The sequence below is a fragment of the Protopterus annectens genome, chromosome 2.part0 (genome assembly GCF_019279795.1).
Source record: "Protopterus annectens isolate FY-2018-M chromosome 2.part0, PAN1.0, whole genome shotgun sequence".
Taxonomy (NCBI): domain Eukaryota; kingdom Metazoa; phylum Chordata; order Ceratodontiformes; family Protopteridae; genus Protopterus; species Protopterus annectens.
Window position 1 is genome coordinate 1,895,224,419 of NC_056728.1, and position 25,000 is coordinate 1,895,249,418.

General features: G+C 39.0%; 1 protein-coding gene across 1 annotated transcript in view; it reads right to left on the reverse strand.

Annotated features, from left to right (window-relative positions):
* LINGO2 (leucine rich repeat and Ig domain containing 2) overlaps positions 1 to 25,000 on the reverse strand; it is a 6,800,733-nt gene that overhangs the window by 4,134,375 nt on the left and 2,641,358 nt on the right. Inside the window, exon 8 of the mRNA XM_044061897.1 lies at positions 19,199 to 19,318. The gene's annotated coding sequence lies outside the window, so the exon portion shown is untranslated. The remainder of the gene's footprint in view (positions 1 to 19,198; positions 19,319 to 25,000) is intronic.

Below are 25,000 nucleotides of genomic sequence, written 5' to 3' on the forward strand. Positions count from 1 at the left end.
CTCGAAGCAGGGTATGGTTGACTGACTTGCTCAAGTCCCAGTACCAATAGCTGGTTAAGTGACCTGCTTAAAGTCATACAGTTGTCATACGAATTCCATGAAATTAAACCTTGTACCCTTCAGTACAGAAAGCAGCTCATCAAAAACTTACACCCTTAACTCTCTGCACAAACTACCAGACCTTTCTTAACTTCTTCAATTTCTGTTAAAAGGCTGAGGGTAACAGTCATTCAATAATGCTAGTCATTATAGTTTCATAGTTTTTTTTGGCCATAGTAGTGCAGCAGTTAGCATTGTCGCCTCACAGTAACAGGTTAGCTGGTTTGATTCTTGGCTGGAATGCCGTCTGTGTGGAGTCTGCATGTCCTCCCTGCAGTTGAGTGAGTTTTAAAGACATGCAGTAGGTGCGTGTGCGTGTGCCTTCTGTGATAGTTGGGCACTGGGCTGGCAACCCAACAATGTAACCACTCCATTGTCAATCAATATGCGGACCGGTGATCCACTGTGGTGACCCCTAAAGGGAGAAGCCAAAAAAGTTGTTCAGGAAATGCATTTTAAGTTTACTGGAGCTGTTTAGAACTTAAGGCTCTGAGCTGCAAACAAAATGCTTCCTTTAACCTAAAGGGTTTGAATCTTCCACCTCCATTTAATCAAGTCACTCAGACAGTTCTCCTGACCCATCCCTGAAAAGGTAACTTTGCACAGCGAGTTTACCTGGCTAGCAAATTAATAAAAGAAAGTGGTATTTAAAATGTGTGATTTTGTCCTCTCGTTATTTTGGCTTTGTCCAGTATTGTTGGGTAAAGAAGTTGAGAGGCATTTTTTTCTACTCCTTTTAAAATTTATGGATTTTTAAAAATTGTTGAGGATTGCAATCATAAGTTCATAGGTTCATAGATATGTACTAGGCTAATGGCCCTGGGACCTTAAAAAGCCTAGCCCATAGAAGTGCCCTGGCATTATGCCACCCGTCGTTAGTTCCCTGTGTCTCTATCAAGCAGAGCCACTGGAGTGATCCCGGGGGTGAACTTTCTATTTCCCATCCACTTATCACGATTTCTGTTGAAGAGGGCTAGTGAGGTGCTCTGTTTGACATGTATGGGAAGTCTATTCCAGAGCATGGGCAGTCTCTGGGTTATGAGCCTGTCCCTCCAGCATGTTCTGTTGATTGTAGTAATGATGCTGAGGTATCTGGAGCGTGTAGTGTGGAGGGATTGGGATTTCTTTAAATGTAGCATTTCTAACAGAGCTGGGTCAGACATGGCTTTGTAAGTCAAGCAGTGATGACCTCCAAGTAGACGATATGAGACAGAGAATAGCCAGAGTTTTTTGAGTCTGTCCATGTAGGACATGTGTTTTAGGCCTAGGATGCTCTTTGTGAGGTACATTTGTGGCATCTCCAGCTGTTGCAGGTGTCTAGTGAGGTACATGCCAAATGGGATATTATACTCTATGACTGGTCTAATGAGGAAAGAGTAGAGAGAAGTGATGACCTCTTTCTTCTTGGATGCAAAACCCTTGACAATGAGATGTGCCACATAGAAGGGCTTTCTGACCACAGTGGCAATGTGGTGGTTGAAGGAGAGGTTGCTGTCAACCTGTGTCCCCAGATCTCTTATAACACCTTCAGCATTTAGTTGGCTCCCATCAATGTGTTAATTAGTGCGAATTGAGTTTTTCCCAGAGGGGATGACAATGCATTCTTTGGCATTAAGCTTAAGGCCATGATTTTGACACCAGTTATTGATCTCAGTGAGGCCTTTCTGTAGGATGTCTGCATCACTTGGGTAGTTAATAATGGCACGCAGCTTGCAGTCGTCTGTGAATTTGGTCAGCTAGAGTACCTCCATATTGTCCTGGACATCTGAGAAGTAGATGCCAAACAGGAGAGGACCCAGGACCGAACCCTGTGGGACTCCACTCGTGACTGGTCAGCAGTCTGACTTGGAGTCCGCTGCTTTCACACTGTGTGTTCTATCTGTGAGCCAATTTGCAGCCAACCTAATGATATAGGGGTTGATGCCTAGTTTGGTGAGTTTATCATTAATTCCTGAGTGGGGAATGGTATCAAAAGCCTTGGCCAGACCGAGGTAGGCTGTATGAACTGCCTTACCTTCATCCACCACTCTGGTGACTGAGTCAAAGAAGTCAACTAGATTGAGCAGCATGCTCTACCTTTCACAAAACCAAATTGCGTGGGATCTAGTGTTTGGAGATTCCCTATATCCTTGTTAATTAGGTCCATGATGATGCACTCCATAGCCTTGCATACCACACTCATCAGGCTAATGGGCGATAATTCCCAGGGTCTGTAGTCACTTCCCCTTTATGGAGAAGGATGACTGTAGCTATGCGCCATTCAGTAGGGACAAAGCCTGAAGTGAGGCTGTGAGTAAACAGAGCACCCATGTGGTGTCAGTTCACTTTGCAATTTATGTAGAACACAGCCAGGGATATTGTCGGGTCCCGTGGAAGCTGGATTTTTGGCTTTAGACAATGCAGCTTTAACCTGCGCTGCAGTAATGCAGGATGCCTGGCATTCTTCTGGTATTGATTGATCCTTTGGGGAGGAGACAGGGGTAAAGTTGGCACTGAATCTGTCGGCCAGTATGTTGGCAATATCTGTTGGCTCAGTATAGGAGGTACCATCGTGCAGTAACTCAGAACAAATCGGGGCATTGCCATGAAGATTCTTGATGTAACTAAAGAAGGCTTTGTGATTGTTTTTAGTATCTGTCACATTCTGCATTCATAGCAGGCTTTGGAGGTTTTGATGAAGTTATCACATAATAATAGGCATGAATTTCAGACTTAGTAACCTTCGGAAAATGCTTGCTATTGCAAAGTTTTTTTTTTTTAAGCAAATTTCTAAAAATATGAAAGAAACATTTAAAATTTGTTCCTGATTTTGGGTCTTTGTCTCTGATTTCAGCTACAAAGTTAAGAGGGCAGTGGGGAGGGTCCATTACCATATAAGCACCCCATTTCAACACAATCTGACTGTAATAGACCCCCCCTAAAGTAGTCCATCTTGCATGCCAGTCTCCCAGAGTTGCCCACACATATATAGCTGAGGAAATAGTGTTTATTAAAAACACATTTTGAATGAAAAAGTTCAAACCCTTTGCTTTGTCACAGGAAATATCCTTTAATAGGAAAACTTTTCAGAATATTATATAAAAGTTTAAAATTACACTTTGGAAAACTGTAGCAACTACAAGTGCTAACTATAATATTTTGTCCTTTCTTGTCTAACCTCAGCTCTTACTGCTGCAGACCTTCAGGGTAGCATCGTTGCAGATATTCATACTGGACCTTTGTTGCTCACAAGGACATTTATTTATTTTTATTTATTTATTTTACTTTACATTTGTTGACTGGGAAATTCCGAGTTGATGCGTGTCCATTTTCAGCGGAGGCCTGGGGAGAAAAGCTCCACAGATCAGATTACAAGCAAATATTAGGAGTATACAGAAGCATGCAAATTTACATAGATAATTTCAAATCTTAAAATTAACATACAGTAGTCACACAGAATGTGCACATCTTTTACAATTTTAGAATTCGGTGAGACAATACCTAAGCAAGAGGAAATGCAGAATAAGATACATGGGTTAACTTTGTGTCTAGAAGTTGCATTATTTTTACTTTATACAGTTGGAATGTGTACAAATTAGACATAGTCAGGTGTATAGTAGAACGTGAAACAACAGATTAAGTGATAGGATATAAAGATGAACTAAGAAAGCAAGGAAAAAGCAGGTGTAAAGATGTAGAAAGAAATAACATTTTAAAAGATTTGTAAAAGAGTGTCCTAGCAGTGTTTTAGTGCCACTATCTGTATAGATGCTAGCTAAGGGGCCAGATGCAGAAGTGACACTGAGAGGACACTAGAAGTTAAAAAAGCTGCACTTCCTCTTAATGGTATCGCTGACACAGGGAGTACGAGAATGGGGAAGAGAGTGCATATGGTGGGGAGCAGGAGCATACCCATGTGAGTTTTAGGTGTTCTTTGAGGAGTCTTTTAGATGTAACCTTTGTGTTTGTTGAGGTAATAGCAGAATGTAGGGTGTTCCAAATTTTATCTATGTAATTAGGGAAGAGTGAGTCCCCTGCTGTGTTATTGTTTTTGGTGACCTTGATTATCTTTTTATCACTGTGTCCTTCGGCATGGTAAAACCATGAATCTGCCTAATGAAATGAACTGTGATAGGGTCCTAACAGCTATGCAATGATTTTGCTATGAAAAATAAACAGTGTCACCTTGTTCGTGTTAAAACACATGCTAGGTGCTGTCAAAAGACATTTGCTATGAAAGTCTTCAACAAGTATCCAAGAATACAACAAGGTGACCTGTGATTCATTATAAAATTGTGAATTCTGAATCACAATCAGCACAGACTAGTACAGCTGTAAAGCACAATGCGTATACTTGTGCAGGCAGCATGCATGAGCTTTTGCTTGCGCTGATTGTTCGCAATGCTGCAGACTCCACCTAAGCATGATATCAACCACCAGTTTCCAAAATGGACAATTCATAGTCATGTTTGTACCACAACCTCATTTAAAAACATGCCACACAAATTGCAGCTTAAATGAGGCCTAAGTAGACATTCCACCATTTTAAATACCAAATTGCTTACAGGAGAAAAAGCTGCACTTATGTAGCACCTTGGATTGAGTTTCTGGAAAGAGTAAAGAAAAAAAAAATACAGCCTAAGTAGTTACTAAGTATTCTCCTGTGCTGTGTGGAGATATGTCTCTGGTGTGATGTAAATGTCAACCCCTGCTTTGGAACAGAATATGGATTCATATGTAAATCTCTCATATGGTTTCTTCCCACTTGTGCCTGCATATTGCCCATATTTATTATATGTAGTTTAATATCTGATGGAAGGCAGACTACCAGAAGGACTTCCGTTCCATATATGAGCTTAAGTTTCTTCACATATATGCCATCAGATGTTGGGGAACAGTTGCTATAATGGTAAAAGTCTTTGCCTGACATGGATAAGATACAAGGTTCGATCTGGACATCTGGCCAATGCCTGTTTGAAACTTATATGTTCTCCCTGTGTCAAACAACTAAGTGTTTCCATTTCAAACTCACCAAAAGAATGGATCTGTGTGCAGGAGCACAGACTATAAATTGTGCCCTATAGGGGGAAGAGTTGTATAAACCAAGTGCTTTGGGCACCTATTGTGGTGTGCAATGTCCTCCTGATAAGGAGAACATGTATCACAGGCTGCACTCTGTGACAGGGCTAGTGAGTCAACAGTGTAAAATATATCTCTAGGTAACTTGGTCTTGTTGACTAATGCCACCAAATGGGTTGAGGGGCCAGCCTACTCCAACCTATGCCCAGGACCTATGCTAATGGTGTGGGAGCTGTATGTGCCTCTATTGGCCAGTGTGTGCTGCCATAAAGTCCAGCAGCCCTAGGTCAATAAGTTACTGTCTAGTAGGTGTCCAGTTGCCCAACTTGGGTTACATGAGATAGCTCTGTTGAGCAAAAGCTTGACGTAAACCAACTAACCTCCTACATATGAACTAAGAATTGTTACAATATATGTGGGTTCACTGACATGATACAGCTTGGAAGTGGATGCCACGATGGTAAGGAAAAGGTTGGACATCCTATGTATCAAGGAGACAAGATGGAAGCAGTACAACAAAGCAACTTGACTTGGGATCCAGGAGGAGGACATTCTAGAAATGGTGTGGAAATTATGGTGAGGGATAGGATTCAAAAGACAGTGAGGGGTGTTATCAGAATTAGTGACACACTCAGAGCAGTCAGACTCCATAATTATAGGGCAGTATTCAAAATCTCAGCCTATACCCCTCAGCAGGATTGTGATAGTGAGGAAAAGAGTGCATTCAGACAGCAGTTGCAAGACCTACTAGATAAACCAGGACAACATGAATTGGTGTTGATAATTTGTGACTTGAATGCACATATGAAGACAGACAGAACAGCAAATGAGGACTGCCTGGATCCACATGAATGGGACAAAAAGAATAAAGAAGTAAAAGCTATTCCAGACTTTGTTTGGCAAATGGCTAGATAGTAGCCAATATATGGTTCTGAAAGAGAGAGAATCACATGATCACATACAAGAGTGGTCATCATACAACTCAGGTAGACTTCATCCTAGTAAGGAAAGGACACTGGGGTAAAATCAGCAGTTGCAAAGTCAACAACAGTGAAATAATTGGATCACAGCATAATCTACTAGTTGCCACCTTCAGCTGCAAGAAGTGGTCAAGGAAGACATTGAGGTTAACACAGACCAAACTGAAAACCTGGAAGTTGACAGGAAATGAAACACAAGAGTTCAAGGAATTGTTCAGGGCTTTAACAGATCAAGAAGAAGAGGAAACAGTTGGAGTTGAAGAAAAAATGGCAGCACCTCAAAAAAGCATATGTAAGGCTACAGAATAGATATGCGGATCAGCCAGCTATGGAAATAAAGTGCATAGGTAAGTCTGGTGGTGGAATGCAGAAGTCCAGGAAGTCATCAAAAGAAAAAAGTGCAGAAAAAAGTGGGAGATCGAAAATACAGGACAGGAAGGAATACTGGTTGGCTAACAAAGAGGATAAAAGAGCAGTTGCACTAGCAAAGAACAAGGCATCAGAGCCACTCTACCAGCTTCTGGAAAGTAAATTGGTCATACCTCTCAACATCTTAGATCAAGAAATCTGGACAAAGCCATAAATAATGGGAGTACAAAGGCTGAAAAATAGGGACATATTTTTAAATATTGCTCTAACAAACTTGTTGATAGAATAATAGGTTTTGCATTAGCATGAATTTTCTGAAGGGTATGAAGTCTGAAACTCAAATGTCTGTTATTATTTCCTGACTTCAGTCTTTAATGATTTGGCAATGATTTGCCAAAAAAAACCCCACAATTTTATGAAAACTGGACCAAAAATATGAGGCATAAATCTGGACATTCTTTGAAAATACGTTCAGCTGAGAAGTATAAACTCAGTAGATGGCCAAGATAAATTATGTCAGGTTGCAAAACAAAGATAAAAAGATAAAGCAGATAGTCAGATACCCTTCATGAGGAATGCCAGCAACAACCTGACAACCTGCTCAAAATTCCACAGGACATCAAAGACAGATGAAAGGAGCACTTCAAGCAGCTTCTGAATGAAGAAAACCCCATAGAAGCTGTACTGCCCCAGAAACAGCCTACAATGAGAGAAGAGGAGGAGTCCACCCTAAAAGAACTAAGAACAGCACTAAGGAAAATGAAGTTGGGAAAAGCAGCAAGCTCAGAATAGGTCACAGCAGTTATGATAACGATGCTAGGTGAGGTAAGGAAGAAATGACACTTGAGAGTACTCCTAGCAGTGTGCCAAGAAAAGCATAACCCAGATGTCTAGAGAATAAGCATATTAGTGCCAGTGTTCAAGAATGAAGAGAACATCCACAACTGTGGGCAGTACAGAGATATCACACTGCATGAAAGTTCTGAAGAGGGTGATTGATAAACAAATACACAGAGTAGTAGAAAGTAAGATCGGAGATGATCAGCTCAAAATGCAGCACAACTAAACTGATGTTTTTTCAGTGATTCAGTTATATAGAAGAAGCTAGAGATGAGGAAAGAGTTATACTGGGCAATTCTGAACTTGGAGAAAGCATATGACAAGGTCTCAAAAAAGCTGATTTGGGCAATCCTGCAGTGATTTGCAGTCCCAGAAACATTGGTAGAATGTGTGCAGGCTATGTACAAGGACCTATAACTCGGTCTCACAGGGGGCTCCCAGTGTGAGTGGGTGTGCAGCAGAGTTCAGCTCTGAGCCCACTGCTGTTCTGGATTAGATTAGCAAAGAGGTCGGAGGGAACAGATCAACAAAGTTGCTGTACGCAGGTGATATGGCATTACAAGCAGACTCTGGGCAAGAACTTCAGCAAAGGATAGGTGAATGGAATGCAAAACTGAAGGCACATGGGATGAAACTGAGTACAGATAAGACATTTGTAATGGCAGCAAATGGTGGATTTCAGAAGAAGCTGAGAACTGAGATATAAGGGAAAATAGTGGAACAGGTTAACAGCTTCAATTTCTGGAAGGGGTGCTTGAGGGGAAGGGAAGTCTGAATGAGAATGTCTAAGCTAAAATTAGAGTGGCTGCTGCCAAATAGATCAGAGTATCAGGTGTAGCATATCCCAGATGAATGCCAAAGAAGCTGAAAAGTAAAGTGTACAAAACAGTGGTGTGACCAGTATTACTGTATGGTACAGAAACCTGGGAAGTAAAGGCTGAGCAGTTGAAGAAACTACAGGTGATGGAGATGAAGTGCCTGAAAAGGGTTGAAGGATGCACACTGCGGGACAGATGAAGAAATGAGGACATAAGCACAGAAGCCAAAGTAGCTCCAATGCTCCAATTACTTAAAAGGTAACAACAAAAAGATCACAGTGGTATGAGCACATGTGCAGAAAAGCCAAAAGACAGTCTTGGAAGACAAGAACTGATTGGAAGTACTCATTTTTCAAAAAGCAGAAGAGAAAAACTCCTGCCTTCAAAAGCCAAGATGAGTAGAGAATGAATGGGTGAGCAGGACTAAACAAATAGGAGAGAATGAGCTAAAAGTAAACACACCACAAAAAATAGTCCAAAAACACATATGATGGGCGAGGGAAAGGTCGGCTTTTAGTGTTCTAGAATGACCAGCAGCCAGCAAGAGGGAACTTAGATAGCAATATTACCTTATTGTAAATGTATTGTCCTGCATTTTTCTATTCTATTTTTCTATTTTCTTGTTCTTAAGTGAAACTCCAAAGTTTTATGATTGTAATAGCAGTTATAATGTGCTAGAGATTATAAAACTTTTAGAAATGTGGCAAATTTGGGTATTTCACTTTAAAAATGTGCATTTCCCTCTCTTTAATTAGCTATTTTGTGTTAGGTAATTAATCAAGGATGTGTATTGGTTTAGGGTTTAAATACTTTGTGTATAAATGGAAGTGTTTTTTTTTTAGATACAGATCATTCTTGATGGCGTAAGGCCGATGTACCAGAATAAAATTTTTTGGTAACCAGTATTCCCTTGAACTCAGTGATGTCCCTGTGTCATGGTGATTTCTACTACTGTGTTTTTTGGACAATTTTTCTGGTGTGTTTACTTTTGGCATTTGTTCACCATGAGTTCGGGAACCTCTGATTCACCAGGTACTTCTTATAGCACCCTTTTTGCTGATCTTGTTTGTGAGAGGGAATGAAAAATAGCTAGTATGGATCCCTGGTCTTCTACTACAGAGGATGGAGTGGCAGAAAATTCCCAACAACTGGAATGGCTGATGTCTTAAGAGGTGACCACATTTTATGATCTTAAATTATTGGAAAAAGATGTCTCCTTAAACATCACACCTTTGTATTGACCTTTTGCCTGCTGGTGATTTCACTGAAGATGTAGGGGATTCCGAATGGAGACAGGCAGTGTTAGAATGTACATTGCAATGGTTATGTGTTTTGATTAAGAGGAACACCAGGAATGTAAAAAACTACGGGGAAGATCACTGAGTTACAAGATAATTTGATCGCTGAGGTCCCTTATGTAAGGCATCAGAATTTATTTAACGAAGTGAACATTAAACTACAAAAAGTGGTACAAAAAGTTTTAGACCATAAGAAAAGCAAACTTTCAAGAGACATCAGGGATTTTGAGAATAACTCGGTCTATTCTTGGCAATGTAAAGAATGTCTTAATAGACCAAAACGTAGTGGGCGCATGCCCAAAGGCACTCGTGATTCCTCCATTTCATCTGCAGCATCTGGGGATACCAACACCAGCAGGAAAAGCATATCATTTGAAGAAATAAATTCAGAGGACTCTTCAGAGCCCCAGGAGCAACAAAAAAAAAACACGCACATAGCAGCACAGACATTTCAGCAGGTCCAAACGTGGTCAGAGAAAACACGTGGCAAGTGCAACAGCAACAACAGCTACTTAAAGTAAGATTTTCTGCTAGTTCACATATTGTGGTGACTTGATATTTATAATGTACCAACTGCTGCATTAGACTTTACCAGTTCTGGTAATTCACAATCATTGCTGACTGATATCGAGACTGAAAATGTAGCATTTGTTCATTTAGATTTTGCAACCTCGATTTCTGGAAATGATGAGCAGTTAAAAATAATTAATCTTTCTAGCTTGCAATTGACTGAGAACGTTCAAAGTGTGCTCCTGAAAGGGGCTAAGTTTGTTCCCAACAGAATCCCTTCGCTAGCAGATATCATGGACATTAAAAGATTTTGCCATAAATTAAACCTTAGAGTGTTTTTTTTATGGATGCAATTCAGCGCAGATCAATAATAATGAGCAATTAACACAAATCGATGATAATTTGTTAGATCTAAATGTGCATGAAACTGAATTGTTTACACAATTCATGGAGGAGGATGATAGTTTTTGTGATAAACAACACAAGGTGGATCAAACTTTGGAGGCTTTTTTAAACTTGTTATAGCCACTTAACTATGCCTGAATTACCCTCTGATAGTACATTTTTGCCTCTGAAATACTCTATTGTTATTAATGTTTTTGAGAACACTGTATGTAAAATGGTTGAATGCCAGTATGGTTCCTTTTTGAAAGAACATAATTGTTACAATCTTAATAAGGACGAATGGTCAGCTTTGCAGGGTTTGTGGTCTTGTTTAGATAAAATTGTTGTCAAACAAGCTGACAAGGGGGTAGCTGGGTTATCATGAGTACTGGACAATATGATGATATGGTGTGTAAAATCTTGTGTGAAGAAAATATCTATGGTAAATTGTCTAGTAATCTAGTTAAAAACTTTATTCAGGAATTAATTGAATTTTTGAATGTTGAAAGAGGCTGTTTTTTTTTAAATCTAATGATGTTAAAAAATTGCTTGTGAAGGAACCCAAAGACCCGACATTCTATGTTATCCCTAAGGTTCACAAATATCTCAAAACCCCGCCAGGCAGACCTATTATTTCTGGCATTGGCTCTTATTTGGAGGGCGTTAACGTATTTTTGGATTTTCATTTCAAGAATTATCTCACTTTAGTTCCTTCTCATGTTAGAAATATTAGTGATGTATGCAAAGATTTACATAACTTGGAATGGAGACAGAATTACTTTTGGGCCACAGTAGACATTAATGCTTTATATACCAACAGTGAAAAAAGATGGGGAATGGAAGCTATGGCTAAGATTATGGAGGAGGGACCCCGTTCTTTTTCTTGTTGTCCACTCTAGAATTCTGCTTGAGCCATAATTGTTTCAAATGAAAAGATTCATTCTACTTACAGCTGAGAGGGACAGCTATGGGGGCAGCTTTTGCCCCCTCTTATGCTATTATATACATGGGAGATTTTGAGAGGCAGTTTATGTTTTTGAATCAATTTTTCATCAACTATGTTATTTACTATAAAAGATACACTGATGATTTGATTTTTGCATTCAAGGGCAGTTCAGACAAGTTTTTGGAGTTTATGCAACAGCTCAATGGCAACTTCCATGATCTAAAATTCACCTGGGGAATTGAGTTCCAGAAACATTCCTTTTTTGGATGTTGAATTTTATGTAGATGAACATAACAGGATTCAACATAAACCCTATAGGAAACCCACATCAGTCAGCAGTTTTTACATGCCGATAGTATGCACCCCACCTCCATTTAATAAATTATTTGCCTTATGGCGAATTAAGAAGGATTTTTTTATTACACTTCTGAAGAGAGGCTTAGGGAAGGTCATTTGGGTCAGGTGCATGAAAGATGATCTTTAAGAGGTTACTCTGATTCTGTTCTTTCTAAGGCTAGATAAAAAGTTTGGGGAGGGGGACATTATACAAGGAAAACAATCAGACATGGTGTAGTTGAAGAAAATATGGAGAAATTGCTTTTTTGTTACAACATTTTCTAATTTTTCTTCCTAGATGGAGAACATAATTAAACAAGTTTGGCATGTGATTTGTGAGGATATCTCCATAGTTTTTTTGTTACCCAGATTTATCACTTTCTCTTATGGTTGATATAATAACTTAAATGAATTTCTTAACGGCAAAGTTACAAAGCAAGCACCAGGTGGCAAGGTGGGCACATATTTGCGTGGTAATTGCTCAGTTTGTGGCAAAGTTAGAAATCTTGACAGTCTCAAAATGGGACATTATATATAACTAGGGAATATTTCAATTGCAATTCTTGTGGAGTAGTTTATATTATTGGATGTGACTGCAGTAACACTTGTTGGTATATTGGTCAAACCACAAGGAAAGTCAAGATATGCATTTTGGTGCACTTGGGGACATAAGGAGAAATAATATGGATAGTCCAGTGGTTGCTCATTTTGTATCCAAACATGATGGATGAGTGAAAGGTTTTTTTTTTGTGTGTGTTCTGGCATGACCATCACCCAGCAGGGGGGATATCAAGAGGGAATTAAACAAGTAAGAATGCAGAATGATTATTCACTATCACAATTTGTATCCTGGAGGCATGAACTTGGATAGTAATATTACCTTATAAAATATATTTTCCTGCATTTTTCTATTTTTTTGTTCTTCTATTTTTCCATTGTCTTGTTCTTAAGTGAAACTCTACATTTTTATGATTGTAATAGCAGTTATAATATGTTAGAGATTATAAAACTTTTAGAAATGTGGCAAATTTGGGTATTTCACTTTAAGAATGTGCATTTCCCTCTCTTTAATTAGCTATTTAGTGTTAGGTAACTAGACAAGAATGTTTATTAGTTTAGTGTTTAAATACTTGGTGTATAAATGGAAGTGTTTTTTTAGTTACAGATCATTCCTTGAAGGCAAAAGACCAAGGTACCAGAATAAAATTTTTTGGTAACCAGTATTCTCTTAAAGTCAGTGTGGTTCCTGTGTCGTGATGATTTCTACTATTGTGTTTTTTGGAGAGAATGAGTTAATACCGCTGTATGAAACTCCCCCACTACAGAAGCAGTCTGTAAGATCTGTTTGTATTACATTATTGACTGATGAAAAGAGCAAATGCTCTTTCATCGAACCGATAATGTTGATAGTCCTAAACAGCGATGACACGGAACAGCAATTTTTTTCACAGGGATCAGAAATCAGAAATCCCTAGTAAAGCAGCATGTAACCTGAAACAACAATGAATTGTTGAAAATGCAATAACTCAGACTTCAAAGTATGCACTTACATACTGGTTCAGCATAATCAATATATGCTACAAAAATTAATTTCCAAAATATCTTGACATTGTTATTATGACTTTTTTCATTATACCTTTCCAGTGCTGTTGTCAAGAATTCCTGTTATAAATTACACTGTCATCAATATTTTCATGGATTATCTGCATCTGACCATTAAATCAATAAGACATCATTCTTGTAGTAAATACAGTTATCTTAAATCAGAACGAACTGCTTCCCAATACTTTCTAACATTTTTAATCTTGGTTTCTTACCTGATTAAGTTCGTGATGTCCCAAACCAGTTGCTGCCTATCACTCATGATTGCACATTAATATGGTGGTCTTAAAGTTATTTGCATAAATTCAGGGTCACTTGTGCATACTGTATACAAATTAGGCTTAGATAATATTATCTCTATGAATCCCAGTAATACATAAGTGTTTGAGTCAATAAATTCACATAAGTAAGCCTCTGGTAGGTAAGAAGGAGCTGCACACAGTGGGACTAAACCAAGCAGCTCTGGTAAATGTGCAAACAGCCCTATTAAATCTGAAATGTCCCCATGATTAGAAAAAAGGAAAATGGAGTCAGAGGATACAATTAAGTATGCATAATCCCAATGCATAATCCCTGTCCATCATACATACTGTGATACACCTCAGCACTTCAAATCTCTCAGTAGTTAATATGACCTGATATCCACAGTAAGACATATACAGTTAAATAAAAATATTTTGCTGATGTAATACTGCAAAAGGCATGCTTATGTTAATGCATGACCTTCAGCTTTATTGTTCAAATAAAGAAATCAACATTACAGCATGAAAGCAAAAACAGATATAAGCAACTTAAGAAGCAACGATTTCATAAATTAATTGTATTCACCATGGAAAGTAAATCTGAAAGTATTCCTTTAATACATATATATATATATATATATATATATATATATATATATATATATATATGTGTGTGTGTGTGTGTGTGTGTGTGTGTGTGTGTGTGTGGGGTCTATATCACCACATCGAATGGTGATAAGTTCGAACGCCCTTTGTTCAAACCTAAAATTCTGAAAACCCTAAACAGCAAACTCACAGAACAGCAATGTTTTTCCCAGGGAAAAAAAATCGCTGCTTCATGGGAAAAAAAATCACAACTTTAAAACAAACTGAAGTGGGAGGGCTTCACACCCCACACTCCCCAACGTGGGGGGCTGTGCTCCCCACACCCACCTTACTTAAATATACCAACTCCGAGATCGCACTACAGTGGAGGAAATAGCAAAGCTCTGAAGATGGCCCACTGTAACTTCACGGTTTAGGGCTTTCGAACTTTTCGGTTCGAACAAGTGGTGATATAGACCCGTGTGTGTGTGTGTGTGTGTGTGTGTGTGTGTGTGTGTGTGTGTGTGTGTGTGTGTGTGTGTGTGTGTGTGTGAGACAAAGCAGTTCGGTAAAACCAGACTTGCCAATAATAGCAGTTCAATATCTATTGGTCTGAAGTGGTAACTGGACTTGGTTACGGTGATGTCACTACCCAGAGAGTGTGGTTCCAAATTTCTTATCAACAGCTTTGCATTTACATTCTTCTTACTTGTATTGACAATAACAATGTAGTATACTGATTGTTTCCCTGTTTCAAAAACTATTTCCCAGAATTTTCTTTTATCCATTTCTTATTTGTCTCTCTACCCTCCCATTTTCATTTTCTTATTTTACTTATGCATTTCTTTTTCCTTCTCTATTTTTTTCTGTCACATTTTTATTCATTTTTTTACAGGTGCAGAATCCTAAAGAAAAGCCCAACAGTGTTCCTCCCAGGTTTGGGAGCATTCACCCTTTGCCCATAGAGGCACATCCTCACAGGTTCAGGACAGTGGCACCAGTCCTGTAGACACCTTAGCACATGGCAGCCTGGTAAGCCTCACAGATGGTTGGCTTTGAGACTTGGTTGAAGTTATGGTGGAGGAAACAGTGGAGCAATATCATCAGTCAGTCCAGGATGTCCTTCAGTGAGGTCAAGACTCAATGCCCCTATCTGTGCAAACCACCAAGCCACCACATGTCCCAGTCACCTTAACACTGGTGTCCTGTACTGAACACCACCAATCACTGGAAATGTTTGAGGTCCAGTTGACCGGGGTTTTGCCTGAACTCTTCACCCCAACTTTATTTAGGGCAATATAGTTGCATAGTTGCTTAAGTCTAGTAGCTATTTCTTTAAAGTTGCCATAGCATAACAAGTACAAAGGGAAAAAAAAAAACAGGAAACATAGAGACATTGATACGGCTAGGGAGGTGTCTGTGGGTTGAGCAATGTTTCTGCTTTTGTTTGTTTTAGAATTATCCAAAGCAGGCCATCTAGAATCTCAGCCATACAGACTTCTTAGCCTAACATGTGATGGCTGTTAAGGCTGAGGTGTAAGATTCAATGTAAAAAAAATAAATAAAAGCATACTTGTTTTAGCCACAGACATTGAGAATTGTCTAAGTATGGACATAAGACAAGACAGGAAGTTTCTTATAGGTGACAGGACAGTCACATATGTCATATTTCATATGGGCAAGAATAATGTTGAAGTCAAAAGTATAGTTAAGCACATAGATTGGTGGGAGATTTTGTCAGAACATGCAGATAGATTGGCTGTATAGTAATATTTGGATGTTAAAACATAGCAAGGAAGGATAGGATTGTGGACTATGAGGAGTGACCATGAAAGGGGACCATTTGCATGAATAAAGACTACAGGCTGACTGTGAACTGGCAAAACAAAAAAATGAATCTCTGTGTCACTGAAATAGTTCACCTTTCTCCAGGTAGGACAACCTGTCTAAAATCCAGAAAACAGAAGTATATTGGAATGATAGTCCAATTAAACTGCAGTAATGGTAGGGTAGGAAGTACACTAATAGGAGCAAAAAGAAAAGAAAGCAAAGGACAGAAGAAAGATTAAGTTAAAAATGACAGCATCAGGTGGTAACATGCAGGAATCGGATGGGATGGAAGAGGATATAATGGTATGGATGGGGTAAAATGAAAGTGACATATGGAATGAATGAGTTACTTAAAAGATTGAACATAACAAAAATAAGGAAGAAACACAGCTATTGCATGAAGGGGAAGGGGTAATTCTAGGCTATCATGCAAGACAGCAATGCAAGACATGGGAGCAGAAATACTGGGTGTGACAAAACCTGGAAAACTGATGGAAGCAGATGCGATACAGAAATCTATTATTGGCTATAGAAGCAGAAGAGAAAGACCAAGATACGGGAAGATGGACTATATTACACAGAGCATAAGTCATGAGCTACTTGAGGGCAGAAGAGAAGTGAAGAGAAAAGAGGAACTTCATAGACCGTCACAACTTAGTAATATAGCAGTTACAAGAGAGAGAAAGGAGAGGATGCAATACATTAATCAATGGATGCTGAAGGAGAAAAATTATAAACTGGTAAAAAATGGATAATGTCTCAAGCATGAAAAAGGAGGATGCTGTGATAGGAATCTCCAAAAAACAGACTGGTATTTTTTTTTTTATTATTGGCATCAGGTTGAAAGAATGAAATAGCACTGGTAGTACACTAAGAGCCATGTTTTCATATACTGTTTGAAGAAAATTATAACAGGTACTAAACTTGCAAATATAGCAAGGTATGAGACGTTGAAACAAAAAGAGCCCTAGCCAACAGTGACTATTTCACAGTCTGGGTCCCCTCTACTGAGAGAGTCAACAAGAACACAAAATCAAAGTGTTACTTCAAAGGGCAAACTGTGTTAAGGTAGGGGAAGTCTATTATAACAGGAGACTTCAGACATATATTAGGAGCAAACAGTCTCAAATAAAGAGAAGCATATTAACAAGTACAAAACAGACTGTCGAAGGAAAGAATGGCAAATAAAAGAAACAATGTAATGTGATTAGATAAGTAAGTAGCTTAGGAGGTATTCAGGGAGAATCAAAGACACTTCAAACAATTAGCATGAGAGAAAAAGTGTTTAGGCAAGGACATGATGGGGGTAAAAATGTTGCAAAAGTAGTAAGGCAGGGCTACAGAAGGATATGTCAAAATGAAGAGAGAAAGACAGAGACAGAGAAAGAAGAAAGCATTACTAAGACTTTAGGTAAACAGCTACTGTAAAGCCAAGAGAGAAAGCTGCAAATACTAGCCTTGGAGAGGACATGGGAGTTACTAAAATTAGAACACCAAATGATGCAGAAAATCTTCTCAGTGTTGTACACCCTAAATAAATTAAAGCCTCTGAGGTATTCTTTCACAGTGGACAAACAGTCAAATTAAGAAGACATAGAAATACCTCACAGGATACAGAAAGACAAACCAAAAAGATACAGAAGTAAACCACAGGAAGCAAACAAATTAATCAGACTTAGAAGTACGTCACATGAGATGGGCCTTGTAATGAGAATGATTTAGGTTAATGGTGTTCTACCTCCATCCAGGTGCAACAGCCTTAATGGTAACCAAAATCCACATGCATATCTGAAGAACTGCCCTAGCAAACAGAGGTTGAAGTGGACTTGGTTACTGGGACTAGTGCACTTTAGACATTATTAGTAACAATATAAAAATCAAACAACAAGGAAAACAAACTTGTGGTAGCAACTGCAGAAATGTACAGTCAGCTTTAGTCTGAAAAACTTATAGTCAATACAAAAACTAATAGGCTAGCTTGCAATCTTGAGGAAACGATTCCTGTTAGAGAGCGATGTTACAGTAACCATCAAAAGATCCCTTGTTAGGTCCTTCTTCGAGTACTGTCCAGATATTCATACTCCTAGAGGAAAGGGGATGGAAAGCCTCTTGATAATGTGTGAAAACCCCTATTACTTCAACAAAGAAATGAAGGAAAGTACAAGAGGAGAGACGATGAGAGAAAAACATAATTACCGCTGAAGCGTGTTGAGAAAGAGGAACATTCTTATAGGTGCGTATGTCAATTAGGAGGCAGTATTACTGCATGCAGTGCAGAAAGCAAGATGTAGAGGGATGATGCATGCCAATGCCTTCAATAACAAATAAATAAACTTTAACCTCAACTTAGGAAGTATGTACACAAAGAAATCCTCAGATGTATAAGGCTGCAAGCTATTAAAATGCTTTATGTTGGGTGGGCTTTTATCAAATTAGGGACTCGCATACTAAAAATAAATATCAATAATACAGTTATATGAAAAACAGATTATAGAGCATCTTCTGCGTGCAAATTCATGTATTTATAGCTAAGACTGCAGTACATTGCAGAATGCATGCTTTCCCTGACAGAATGTTCAGTATAGTACATTTCAGTCAAATTTCAGAATATAACATTAACGCAAATTTCAGTCAAGTTTCAGAATATGACATTTATACTAAGTTATAAGTTCAGTATAGTACATTTCAGTCAGATTTCAAAATATAACATTTGTGTGTGTGTGTGTGTGTGTGTGTGTGTGTGTGTGTGTGTGTGTGTGTGTGTGTGTGTGTGTGTGTGTGTGTGTGTTTTATGTTGTGGATATGTATTCTGAGATAAGTGATGCAATAGCCCATTAATGGCTCATTAACTGCTTCCACAGCTATGGAATTCTGAGCATTCAACCGTCAGAGAGCACAGTATTTTATCTTTAAATAGAGAAGCACACATTTTGAATTACAACTGCATTTTAGGCCAGCATACAAACAGCATTGAATAAGGCAATAATGGAAACTCATGTTCAGAAAAATGAATGCAACGTTCTTTAGTTTCTAATCATTTCAGACCAAACTAAGAAGAGAGACATGCAAAGTTCACTGTTAGCTTTCTATACCAGTCTTCTATCTGACTTGGATAACTTTTTCTAAGGGACATACCAGCAACCTAACAGAATCAACTGAGTGCATTATCATCATTATTAATATCTGCCCACCAATGGTTTAAGCCCTACAATGTCATTATCATCACTCTGTCACTAAACAGTTACAAATAACAACATATAAACATACAAGTTACATTACAATACCTCGTCAGAGGTCTTACCTGTGTAGTATATTTGCAGAGCTTGCTGTTTGGGCAAAACAGTATTAATTGAAGGTATCACTTTCTAGCCACTTTGACAGGATTGCCACAAGTTGGTATCCAATCTATTCTCACATACATCTGCAAAACAAGTATCAAAACATGATGTGCAGGAATAATGTGTTTCTGGTTTGTTATGCAAGCTCCATATTTGTATGTATACATTACTGAACAGGGCTATCTAACCAGCTTATTAGACAACAGACAGAAATGAGTGATCATCCTAAACACTATGAGCAATATTTGTCTTGGATATCTCAGGAAGTGATATGGGTGCAGCCATTGCATCTCTCACTTACTTAGTGTTGCATTGTAAAGTCCATAAATGTAAATTTGCATTCTAAAGATGTAGACATATCTGTCTGCAGTCAATGCCCGAAGACACTGCACCAAATCACACATGCAAGCACACCAAAAACATATCCTCTCTTCTTCAACAAACTACACATCCCTGTCCACTCTGCTCTGTTTCCTTGACAACCATTTTGGTTTATGGACATGCTGTCTGCCTTCTTTTGCTCATGATAATTGCATAGCATATGTACTAGTGACAGCAGTATGCACATCTCTCTTCTACTTTTATTGTGAAAATGTGCTTCTATGTTTATGGCACTGTGAGGTTCTTTCTGTAGGTAAAAGTTTCTAAGAAATGGCTTATGTGTCAAACTCGTCTGCTTCAGTGGATCTTTACAGGTTGTGTGTTCCTTTCCCCACCTACATAAGGAAGATAACATTGTAGAATATTCTTTGTTGTTCCTTGTAGCTGTGACATTCAGATCATTGCATTCAGATACACTCTTATGCTCTATAACATAGCTTGAGGTTCACAGGTTTACAAGACAGTGCTAAGCCATGTGTCCTCAATGACCATATAAGGCCTGGCCATGGCACCTAGGGAGTATAGCTTGTATGTTTACCTTTCTTCTTGATACAGATGATACTGATAATACAGGGACTAAATTTATGTGAATCCACCTGATCGCTAAGACTTTTGATGAAACAGGTCTAAGTTTTCACCACATAAAATACAAGGGAAGCGTCTTCCACAGGTATGGGATCCTTTGAGTAATAACCTGTGTGTACAATATATCCTATTGATGTCACAAAAATGCTGCCAACTTTGGACTGAGTATTCTTAATGTTGCCAGTATTTTTGAGAGAGAATAGGTCAAGTAAAGACAAGGACTTTCATAGCTCTCAAAGCATCAGTGTGATCGCTATGCAGTAGACTGCACGAGACAGAAAAAGTTCGAGGGTTTTCAGTTGATCTGGATAATTAAATGAGCCAATCCCTTTGTTTCACTTAGAAAAAAGGCTTTCAGTTTTTGTTATATGCTTGGAGAGATACATTCTAAATGTTTTCCTGTATTCAGTGATCGTCCTAGCAGAGAAAATACAGGGGGTCTGTGACTTCTCTGGATCTAGAGCAGAAACTTATCTGTCTAGACACATAGCAACAACTGGAATGCCCGATTAGATATTTTAATAAAAGGATACAAGGCCTAAACAACATGTCTTACAGGGATCGATTTAAAGCCCCTTCACTATATTAGGTATCCTATAGACTGCTAATAGATTACCTATGTGTAGCATATACTTTATTTATTTATTTATTGACATTTGTTAACTGGGTTAGTCCAGCTGGGTTAGTTGCCAATTTTCAGTGGAGACCGAGGAGAAAAGCTCCTGTTAAAAACAATTTACAATATGTGGAGATTTCACAATACAAGAATAATGCTATTTAAATACAGGTAAAAAAAAGAAAAACAAGTGGAGAGAAAAAAATGCAAACAAAAATACACAAGTAGCAATTCACAAAAAATAGCAAAGTCAGTAGCTATAAATGGACTATCATTCATTGTTAAGAGATTATTATTTCTGGATAAGTACTCATGCCGCGGTGGTATGGCAGTAGCATTGTTACCTCACAGCAAGAGGTTCTCCCGTTCGATTCTTGGCATGGCTTGGGAGTGCCTTCTGTGTGGAGTCTGCATGTCCTCCCCGCAGTTGGGTAGCATTCAAAAGACATGCGTGTGTAAATGGGCGTGCCTTTGTTGAAGGTTCAGTGTCGAGCTGGCACCTCGGCATTTCGTAAAAATCTACTGATAATCATTAACGGACCAGAGTTCCGCTGTGGTGACCCCTTACCGGGAAAAAGCCGAAAGACAAACAACATTTCTGGATAAGTACTCATAGGTCACACAGAGAAAAAAGGTTGGGACTAATACAAGTGGATTGCAATGGGCATGAGATATAGAGAAAAAAGGAGGAGTTAGGTAGGGTCCTGACAGGGTTAAGTTTTGCTGTTAAGCAGATAGAGTTTGAGCTCTTTTTTAAAGTGTGATGGGAGGGTAATGGAGTGGTTGCTTAAAGGAAGTTTATTCCAAGCTTGGGCTATGGTACATTTGTAGAGTAATTTGCTCAGTTTTCTTTGGTTTATAGATGTCCAAGAGCTGCTGGTTAGCAGTGCAGAGGGTCCTAGAGGGGGTGTAAGTAGAGACCAGGGAGGAGAGGCCTGGGCAGGAAGATGGTTTGTATAATACAGAGTGTATGATTTGAAATTGTGATAGAAGGAGTAGTTGGGGGAGTTCAGGTCATTGGAGGGAGACAAGTGCCAGGCAATGGTATGAGTTATTAGGGGAGTTGGTGATGAGCCTTGCTATTTTATGGTATGTTTGTTGTAGTTTGGACAGGGTTGTAGAATGAATGTTAGTTGGACAGGGGCAGCATAAAGAAGGGAGGGGAGGAGAAGTGACTGTGCCAGAGAGAATCTAGCAGTGGCAGTTAGAAATTTACTGTTACGATTAAGAAGGCCAAGTTTCTGCTGTGTTTTTTTATACAATGCAGTATATGTAGGTTGAATTTGAGTTTGTCGATGATGGCACCTAAAAGCTTGGTGTGAGCTTCTGGTTGTATGATGGTGTTGTTTGAGGAAGTGATAACAAATGTGGACATGATGGGAGAGTGAACATGGAAGAAAGAGCAGGAATTTGGTTTTCTTTGGGTTTAGAATGAGAAGATTATCAGACAGCCACTTTTCAATGGATAGAAAGGCATCTTGTGTTTGAGTATGGAGTTCAGAGATATTGCTAGCAATGGAGATGAGGGTTAAATCACCGGCATATTGCATTAGGGCTGACTTTTTGCAGGATGTATACAGTTAATTGGTGAAAATATTAAATAGAAGGGGGCCCAGGATAGAACCCTGTGGAGCACCCGCTGTGAATGGAATGGAAGGAGAACAGGATGAGAGCCATCTGACAGATTGTAGCCTGCCAGAGAGGTAGCTGGAGAACCAGGGTAGGGAGGCAGGATATAGGTTGAGTTTGGAAAGTTCTGATAGGAGGATACGGTGGAAGACTGTGTCAAAAGCTTTGGAGAGGCCAAGGAAAAGTCAGGATATGAGTTGGTTATTGTCGCGCGCCTCGGCAATAGTATGAGTAAAAGAAAGAAGGGCAGTAGAGGTTCTATGGTTTGGCTGAAAGCCGTGTTGAGTGGGAGTAAGGAAGTTTTGTTGTAGGATATAGTTTAGGAGCTGTGAGTGAATGCATTTTTAGAGTATCTTGTATAAAGGGGATAGAATTGCAATGGTCTGTAACTGGATGGGTCAGTTGAGTTTTCCCCTTTGTGTAGAGGGATTGTGAAGAAGAATTTCCATAACAGAGGGACAGTTGCTTCTTGGATGGATCCATTGCTTAGAATGGATACAGGATAGGCTATAGATTCAGCAGCTAGTTTGAGGAAAGAAGGGGGAAGATAGTCTGTGGAGGGAGAATGGGGTTTAAGCTTCAGAAGTAGAGATTTAATGTAGGAAGTGGAAATGGACTGAAAGGAGAAGAGGTTTGTGTTGGGTGCATTAGGAGGTTTAGGGAGCCACTTGTGTTGGAGCTGGAGGGGGAGAGTTTTTGAATTGTGTTAATGAAGTAGTTATTGAGAAGGGTAGCAGTTTCTGATGGAGGTTTATTTGGGAAGGGAGAGGGGTTGGAAGGGCATACAGGAGAGAGAAGTTTGTTTAGGGTTGACCAGAACTTATGAGGGTTGGCTAAGGTATTGATTTGGGGAGAGCTGTAGTAGGATTTTTTGTCCTTATTGATTTGTTTCTTGGCGAGATTTCACAGTTGTCTATAATTTTGTAGCAGGGGCGGTGCTTTTGTTTTGATCGAGGCAGGCAGAGTCTCTTTTATGCATTATGGATCTAATATCTTTAGAAAGCCAGGGGCATAGTTGGATTTGATTCTACTTCTTCTAGAGGGGTTGAGGGAGTTCAGAGTGTCTAAGAAGATACTATTAAATTTACACACTGCATCATCGAGAGGGATAACCTTGAGGATGGACCAGTCAATACTAGACAGTACGGAGTTGAAATGGGAGGTATTAAAGTTGGAGAGTTTACGACAGTCTCTGTAGAGGTGAGATTTGGGTAGTTGGGTAGAGTGTCTTTGAATGGAGATAGGAAAATGGTCACTTAAGGAATCGGGTAGAGTAGATGGATTATGGTAAAGGTTAGGGGAGTTAGTGAGGATCCAATTGATCTTGGAGCTGAAGGAAGAGGTTTTGAGCAGACAGGGGGGGGGGGGGTTATCAGGTGATAGAAACCCTGTAAGTTTATGCTAAGTTGTGGAGAGTCTGTAGTGAGATATAAGGCATCTTCAGACCCAATACTGATGGATTTATTGTACATCACCAAGTCATATGGCATCAGAAATGCACAGTTTAGGAATATAAACCTGTTCTGCAACACCAACAGAACAATAAATGTTTCAGGAGAGTTTTATATCTGTAAAATCAACAGAGCAGTTTGGAAATATATGCATATTTCATATTGGACACCACTGCTCTGGAAAAGACTCCCCAGCCTCATAAAATAAAGTTCATCCCTGGCCATATTCAAGTGCAACTTGGATATATGGATGGGAAACAGACAATTTACCCCAGGACTTCAGCCCTGTACTAATAATGAACAAAGGCAGATCCCAACTGCTTTATCCCATGCATGCGTCCCATCAAATTATCTATGGTATTATCCCAGTTATTCTTATTAGGGGTAATATATAATTATTGACCACGGGTTAGGTAAGGCCAGTTTATAACCAAATGGGACAGGTTAGTTCAAGCACAAAAAATGAAACTGGCTTGAATTAAAATGGCCCACAAGGGTAGCTAGCCTAGTACTAACCTATGAACCTATACCTTTTATAATTAATTGGGGAATCTAAAAAGATTTCCTTAGTCTAACTTTTACTTGATGACTGAAGGACAGTTCATTAGCAGTACTGATCTTTAGCAGGTTTACATTTATTTAACGATGTTAAATACTTGTTTCCCAAATACAACCACTTTGCATTTATTTTTACATTAAGTCTTCTGTTATGGAAACCAAGGACTAACAATCTGTTCCCCCTCTGAAACTATGAGTTTTATGGGAGATATTCATGGCATTCAGCTTGCAGTTATCTGCCTCGTACATCAGGATTCACATTACCTTACATTTCACAGAGAAGTGGACTCTCTACAGAGCCCTGAGACACTCACTAGTGACTTATCTACTGGACAAAAATGTACCAAAAATTCACCCATCACTCTGTGTTCAGTCCAAAAACCAGTCTGGAACCAGTTAAGTCATGTCATGGTTAATAATTAAACTGCTGGGATGACCAATTTTGCTATATTTGTTAACTGTATTGAACACAAGTAATGAAATTATATCTGGCATACAATGAATGATATCTAGCATTTGCATCAGTCATACCTTCAAAAAAAAAG